This window comes from Capsicum annuum, chromosome 11 (assembly GCF_002878395.1).
Source record: "Capsicum annuum cultivar UCD-10X-F1 chromosome 11, UCD10Xv1.1, whole genome shotgun sequence".
Classification (NCBI taxonomy): domain Eukaryota; kingdom Viridiplantae; phylum Streptophyta; class Magnoliopsida; order Solanales; family Solanaceae; genus Capsicum; species Capsicum annuum.
In genome coordinates, this window is record NC_061121.1 from 162,826,997 (window position 1) to 162,836,126 (window position 9,130).

Below are 9,130 nucleotides of genomic sequence, written 5' to 3' on the forward strand. Positions count from 1 at the left end.
GGGGGGTAATAAGACCCCCACAAAGTTCAGTATGTTCAACTGAAAATTCGGTCAAAGTTCAGGTATTTCGTAGGTATTATCTCTATATAATATGTAATGTATGTTATTATTTTTGTGAACCAACATAAATGATTCAATTGTAACAGTGGACTTTTTATTTGCTTTAAAGTTCACGTAAGAAATAATTAATTATTTCAATAAATGATTAAATTGTAATAGTGTCAATTTTTTTTTCCTTTTAATTTCTTTGTTAAGAAATTAATTTTTGCCTATATTTTTTAGTGAGTAAATTTCCAAATACTTTTCAAAGTTATACGGTATTAATCATTAATAATATTCTTGAACATATTTAATCTAAGAAAATTATACATCATAAAAGAAACCAAAATAAAATAGATGTAGAATTTGTTTTTATGAATTTAGAGATCGAGTAATACATAAAATTTACCTTAGAAGAAATGTACTCAACATTGAATTAGATCTATAGTATGAACCAAGCATGAATCATAGGTGACATAGCATGAATCATCAAAATTTAGCAAGAAAGGAAGAAATAATAATGAAATGATAAAATATAAAATTTTCAACCAGAAATATGAAAAATCTTAGCCTATAACGAAAAAAATCATTTGTATTTACTAAAAATTGAGCACATATAAGTGAGCACATAAGTAAGTTTAATAAAGATAAATACTCACCAATACATAACTCATCACATAAATTGCTACTATTAAAAAAAAGATACTGAAACTCATGTGAAGCATTTCCTTTGCAAAACTAAAACTAAAATGATATATATATATATATTAAAAGTGTGAAGACCCTTAGAAAAGTTATTTGAACTTTTTAGCCTTCATTAAAAAACTCTACTTTAGACAAAACTGTCTTTTCACTATTTTTTAAATTTATTATTTAATTATGTTTTGTTATATTAACTAGACTTCCTAAAATATATGAGACTCCTAAAATATATGGTAGGGGAATTAATTAGTATTTTTCTTTCTACTAAACTTTCTAAAATATATGGTATTAGAATTAATTAATATTTTTCTTTCTACTATTTAATTAGAAAAATACTCCTAAAATAGGACTCTATTAATTAAGAAAATACTTCTATAAATATTGAGATGTACGTTAAACTAGAGAACAAACCGATTTGCCTATTGGGAGAATATGATTGATGCTCATCTAACTTGATTCGATTGCATGTCTAGATTGGAGGATGCTTAATTTTCTAACCCTTAGCTTCTTTACTATTTTTATCAGCATAATAGAATTCAACATGTGTATATATATATCTTCTTTGTTTTCATTCAAAATCATTCTTTAGGGCCAAAATTTTCACTCAGACAAGAATTAGTTGGATCAAAATCGAAGCTTTGTGATCAATATTATATTTTTTTATATAGTTTACAGGTCGTAGATGAATGTCAGTTGGCTTTGAAGAATTTCATGTGTAAAGGTTAGGTTTAATTGTATTATTTTGATATCTTTATTATATTATTATTTTATTTTAATTTATAGATGCTAGATGAATGTGGGTCGGCTTTGAAATTCTTTTAAGAAAAGGTTAGGTTTAATTGTATTATCGCAATATCTCTATTAGTTTGTTGTTTTGTGGTAGTTTATAGTTCGTAGATGAATCTCGATCAGCTTTGAGAAATTTTTGTGTGTAAAATTTAAGTTTAATTGTATTATTTTGATGTCACTTTTATCTTATTATTTTGTTGCAGTTTACAGGTGATACATAAATATTGATCGGCTTTGAGGGATTTTTTTATGTAAAGGTTAGGTTTAGTTGTATTATTTTGATATCTCTATTATCATATTATTTTGTTATTATTTACAGGTGGTAGATGAGTGTCGTACGACTTTGAGAAAATTTTTGTGTGTGAGGATTAGATTTAATTGTATTATTTTGATGTCTCTATCATTGTATTATTTTGTTGCAATTTACAGATGGTAGATGAATATCAATCGAGTTTTAAAAATATTTTTGGTAAATATCAGGTTTAATAAATAAATTCTCTATCTTTACATACTCAAAAGATATTAAATTTAATTATTATATTCATCTTGTTATTTAAACAAATTTTCTATTTAATATAATATTTGAACTTATTATAGTGAGGTACACGCACAAGGCGCGAAACCTAAACTAGTATATATATATATATATAAGAGAATATTTCTACATATTTGGGTTTGGCCGTTTGGCTGATTGGCCATAATTCTTTGAAGAAAATTAGCTGGATTGGCTTAATTATGTGTGTGTATATATATATATATATATATATATATATATATATATACTAGTTTAGGTGTACGTGCATTGCGTGTGTATCTCACTTTAATGAGTTCAAATATTACACTAAATAAAATATCTGTTTAAATAATAAAGATGAATATAATAATTAAATTTAATATCTTTTGATTATGTAAAGATGGTGAATTTATTCATTAAACCTAATATTTACCAAAAATATTTTTAAAAGTCGATCGACATTCATCTACTATCTGTAAATTGCAACAAAATAATACAATAATAGAGACATCAAAATAATACAATTAAGTCTAATCTTTACACAAATTTTTTTTCTCAAAGTTGTCCGACACTCATCTACCACCTGTAAACAATAACAAAGTAATACGATAATAGAGATATCACAATAATACAACTAAACCTAAACTTTACATAAAAAAATTCCTCAAAGCCGACCAACATTTATCTATCACCTGTAAACTGTAACAAAATAATACGATAAAAGTGATATCAAAATAATACAATTAAACTTAAATTTTACACACAAAAAATTTTCAAAGTCGATCGAGATTCATCTACAAATTGTAAACTGCCACAAAATAACAAACTAATAGAGATATATGATAATTCAATTAAACCTAATCTTTACCTAAAAAAAATTTCAAAGTCGACTCATATTCGTCTAGCATCTGTAAATTAAAATAAAACAATAAGATAATAAAGATATCAAAACAATTCAATTAAATCTAACCTTTACACAAGATTTTTTTCAAAGTCACCGACATTCATCTACGACCTGTAAATTATAAAAAATAATATAATAGTAATCACAAAGCTTCAATTTTGATCCAACTAATTCTAGTCTGAGCAAAAATTTTGACCCTAAAGAATGATTTTGAATGAAACAAAGAAGATATATATGTACACACATGTTGAATATTATTATGCTAACAAAGACAGTGAAGAAGTTGAGGGTTAGAAAATCAAGCATCCACCAATCTAGACATGCAATCGAATCATCAATCATATTCTCCCAATAGGCAAACTGGTTTGTTCTCTAATTTAACGTATATCTCAATATTTATAGAAGCATTTTCTTAATAGAGTCCTATTTTAGAAGTATTTTTCTAATTGAACAGTAGAAAAAAATATTAATTAATTTTCCTACCATATATTATAGGAGTCCCATATATTTTAGGAAGTCTAATAGAAAAGAAAATATTAATTAATTCTCCTACCATATATTTTAGGAGTCCCATATATTTTAGGAAGTTTAGTTAATATAATAAAAAATAATTAAATAATAAATTAAAAAATAGAAAAAAGACAGTTTTGTCTAAAGAATAATCTTTTAACGATGGGCAAAAAGTTCAAATCACATTTCTATGGGTCTTCACACTTTATATATATATATATATATATATATATATATATATATATGGAAAAGGATAAAAAATACTCCTCTACTATTTTTATTGGCTATATTTATCCTTAATTATACTATGGGGTCAAATATGCCCCCGTTGTTAGCAAAGTATATATAAATACCCCTCATTTTTATGTATATCCACATGACCTACTATTTAGGTGAGGTAGATGCCATATGACATATCACCTCACAACCAGATTTTTATTTTTTGTTACTCTTTTTCTTTTTTCTAATAATATTTAATCACTTCTCCATAATCATATCTCCATGGCATCTTTCCCATTTCATTTTAATTGAACACAAAACTTCACTATCCAAAATTAGCCATAGAATTTATTAATCTTGAACGAGCTTCATAAAAAAACAATTATGATTCTATCTTTCAATAGTGACTAATCCACAATTCTTTAAGAAAATAAATGAGAATCCAAAAGATATAATATGGATCTGTTAAAGATACAAGATCACTAACAATTTAGAGCAGACCCTAACTGAGATTTAAGAATAGAAAAATTAGGTTGACGACAAAAATAAGAAAAACTGCTGAAGCACATAGATTAGATTCATACAAAATAAAATTAGAACGTGGCACAAATTAAAAGAGGCAATCAAAATCTACTAACACACAACAGAGGAAAGATTTAGAGCAACACGTTAGCAATTAGGAAAGAAATTGGGGGAATGTACTAGTGGATCTATTGGGAAGCCATAGATTTGTGAAAATCAATATCACAACCTGATTTATGAGTTATGATGGCACCTACAAAAATCCACCAATATGTAAGCCAACATCGTAACCCGGAGCTAAGGCAATAAGTTACTTCGGTAGAAATGCCCGATAAGGGCCTAAATAGATAAAAACAATTATGATCAACAATGTTCCACAAAAGATAATCAAATACGAATACCAATCCCATGACCTGGTAATATCAGTATAAGAGCATTTAAGTATGATAATAGGAAATACAACCCAAAGCTTAAATAGTTGTAATGACCCTTCAGGTCATTTCTCGTATTCCCACTTATTATTTTTGTTAGAGCTTTTTCATAACTAAGCCAAGTTATTTATAACTTGTTCAAACTAATAGTTCAGTTACCAGGCAGTTCCTATGGTTTTTAGAATCATTTCCCTATTTAGAAGTCTTCATTGGTTCCAAAAGGTCATCGAGTGAAAACTTTAGTAGAACAATATTGGATGTGAATTCTGACTGCGGAAACAGCCCTAGAATATCAATTTTAGGTTAGGTATACCTTTGTTTTGAGTCCTGCTACATCCGAACTCATTTTTTCCTGTTGGTCGGAAAGTTGATAAACTAAAAATTTGAGTGTAGGGCCCACATTTGGTCGAAACTACCTCAGATGGAAAATCTAACTTTACCAACGCATTTGGAATATCAATACTAGTGTGGTTTCATAACTCGTTTGCTCATATTGGACTTCAAATGTATCTGAGGCATTGTGCAGTAAGGTACAATGATTGTGGGAGAGGGGGACTTGGTGCGATCGTAATGCCACAATTGTGGCTAGTGTGGGTGCACAATCACACTATCTAAGGGCCTGGAAAGGGATTGTTTAAATATATTTTTTGGTCGAGAATTGGCCATTTTCTCCATTGTCTTAAGTCTCAAAACGCTAATAGAGTGTGTAGCCCTCAAATTGAGTCTTTGGTGTTGATTGGAAACTTGAATAACTTGGGCAATCATGATTAACGTCGAATCTAAGGTATGAATCCTTCATTATTAGTGTTGAATTCTTGATTGTTGGACCCAAAAACCCTAATGGCCAGAGGCTTGATTTTAGCCCTAAATATGGTTGATTTGCACTAATTTATTGAGGGCTATAACTCCTTAATGGTATTTGAACAATGGGTTGGTATCGGAAACTTATTTTTCATACGTGGACCCACTTAGAGGATTTTGGTGTCGTTTTGGTTCTGAAGCAAAATAGTGCAATATGCGTGTCACTATTCTCGTAATAATGCATAAATTATGTTTTTGCTAGCTTGGATCCTTAAAGAAGCTTTGAGGAAAGGAAAAGCAAAGATTGTTGGTCCGTGAGCTATATTTGGATTCGAGGTAGGTTAGGCTTACTTGTTTTAGGTTGAGCTTTATAGTAGTACAATTGTGATATCTTGATAAGATTGGGTGGGGTCTTAGAATTTGAAATGGTCGATGGTAATGTTTGAGATTAGTTGAATCACTTAGGTGTTTGAAAACATAAAGTGTGATATTTGACTCATAGTCTAGAACCTTGGTTAGTTGGACTTGTTATCTCATGAATAGCATGAAAATGCTCTAGTTGTTCTAGTTAGATAGGAGTTACCTTGTTCACTCATACTATGTGTAAGTTGACCTTAGATATGCCTGGTTGTGAAATTGGCCTTAGATGCTTTGGCTGATTTAGGAGTAATATTTGAGAAAGAATTGGCCTATAGAACTAGTGTGGATTAATAAATCTTTGTGACATAATTTAGATAACTTAGTCAAATTTTGGGTAGAAGTTAGACTTGAAGAAAATACTTTGGGATATTAGAAGCGAAACTTGACCCACCTTAAGCTTGGACTATGTAGCTTCATTATCAACCTAGATACTTGTTAAATGCCTTGAATATTCTTGGGTAATATGGTGGCTAAACTTGATAAATAGTTTATTCATGATGTTGATTTTGGAGATAATGTCCATACTTGATTGTTATCTTAGTCATTAATTGGATACCAATGGAAAGTCTTGTAAGTTGAACCTATGACTATGCTATCACTTAAATTATTGGCTAGTTTAATATGTGATGCGTCATGCAAACACGACACTTTCAATGATTTAAACCACGAATTTATGCATGAACTAAGGATATTTTGTTAGATATGATACACTTTGGTGAATATTACAGGTGAAACAGGTCTACAACCGTGTTTGAATGAAAAAATAAGAAAAAAACCTGAAATAGACCAATTCTAATCAAGATATGAGTCAACTCATAAGTTGTAAATATTCGATATGACTCGTATGTTGAATCGTATGCACAACAGAACCAAAAGACAACCTAAAGAGCTAAGTATGGGGAAGATATGACTCAGGTATGTAAGTCATAAGCTAGGATATGAGTCATACAGAGAAGTCATAAGCATAACAGAACCTACGCTACTACTCAAGAGTTAAATTCTCAAAAGTATACAAGTCGGAAGTCTGAGTACGACTTGTATAAGGAAGTCGTACACAAACCAGTATTCAGAGCTTGGAAAGATCAAAGTCCTAGGTGATTATGAGTGAAGGACATGAGTCATACACTTAGGTATGACTCATAAGAAGGAGTCATATGTTAAACAGAAAGTTGAAGCCTTGGGAGAACAGACACTAGAATGGATTTACGAAGGTAGGGTACGACTCGTATGATGCCAGTACACGTAAAGATTGGGTCGTACCGACTGCCGAGTTAACTTTAATTTTTCCATTTTTATTAGGATTTTTATGTTATTTTAAGATACTATAAATACTCTGGGGTTTACCTTTTATTAGGTTACACATTCTTATCATAGGATACATACTCTTACAATACTTTTACAATTATTCTTACGATTTTGGGTTTATTCAATTAGATACTTTGGAGGTTATTCATCTTAGTCTTGTGCAATTAACTATATGTGTTCTTTTTTGATAATCATGGTTTCTTAAACAAACATGAGCGTCTAATCTCCTTGACTAGGATTGTAGGAACCCTGATAGATTAGCTACATAGAGAAAGTGTGAGACTCATCTTTTCTAGGGTTCTTCATGATAATCAATCTCATTCATGATAATTAATCTCAATTAGCTGCAGTAGCTTGAGATAGCCTATATTCGCGCCCATCCCCAAAAGGGAGTTTGCAATTGGAAAAATAAGTTAAGACAGTGATTTGAGATTTCTACCTCCACCGTTTAGCTCTTGCATCACATCTTATCATTTGATCTCAAAATGAATGGTGAGCTGAGGTCGTAGCAAGGAGCAACAAGTAACATCATGAGACTTAACCGATAAAGGGTGAGATTTATCTTCACGCTTAAAAGGCAGCTGATAATACCTATCTTGTAGACTTTACATACAGAATAAAAGAATGGCTACTACTTGCGATTGATACTAAAATCACCCCATTTACTTTCCTGTACTGCTTGTGTATTACATCGAGTCAAGAAACTATTCACATTTTCCCTGTGGGATCGACCCCAACCTAGTTGGGTTATTATATTTGCAAGCAACCACATTATACTTTTGTTTGGAGTGTAGTTTTGGGCTATATCAAATTTTGGTGTCGTTGTTGGGGAAGACAATTTGAGTAGTGAATTGAGTTGGTGAAGATTCATGGGTTTTTATTTTCTATTTTTGATTTAGCATACGCTGATGTATGCCAAGTACTAGTTGTAGAGGCAATATCTTACTCCCTTTTGGTCGAGAACCAGAGAGAATCCTTCAAATATCAAGAAGGATGTCAGGATGTATTCATGACGGAGTTCAAGACCTCCCACCTGTAGATCCAATTGTGTCACTCCCGTGTGCTCCATTATATCCATAGAATATTGTGGATATATAAACACAACATCTTTTAGAGCGAGAACAAAGAAAAGCCAAAGAGGCTAGACTTGCTGCAGAGGTTGAGTTAGCTCAGCAGGGTGGAATAGTCAGTCCTAGACAGGTAGTTAATCATCAAGTTCAAAGAGGCAGTGATTCAGTTATTCTTGAATATCAACACCTAGACCTATATGAGGAGGATTATAAAGATCTGGGTTATGTTGAGCCTACTGAGTCAAGAGCCATTATTCCTCCTACTTTAGATCCCAATGTAAAGTTTGATATTACTAGTATTATGATTCAATTGTTGAATCTGAAGGGTGCCTTTTCGGGTACAACTAAGGATGATGCAAACATGCACCTTGCAAATTTTCTTAGGATCTGCACATGTTATACTATTCCAGGGGTTGATTAGGAAGTATTGGGATTAAGGTTGTTCCTATTTTCATTAATAGGTGAATCATCACTATGGTTAGGGGAACTTCCAAGAGGATCTATCACTACTTGGCACGAGTTGAAGAAATAGTTTTTGAGTAGATTTTTCCCTCCACACGGATGCTACAGTTGAATGATAAAATTTACAATTTCAGACAGTTACCAATAGAGTCCATGTATGAGGCATGGTTTTGATTTAAGAATAAGCTGTGTATGGTACCAAATCACAGAATCAGAGGATCTAACTTGTCATAAATCTTCTATAGATCACTGAATAACAATTTGAGAGCTATGTCTAATACTATTTCAAGAGGAGCATTTATGAGTCTTCGATAGAATGCTGCACATGAGATACTTGATGATATCACTATGACTAATATAGGATGTCATACTAGAGATTTAGAACATGGCAGTGGTACATATGATATCGGAGCAACAATACTCACTAAGCAGGTAATGATAT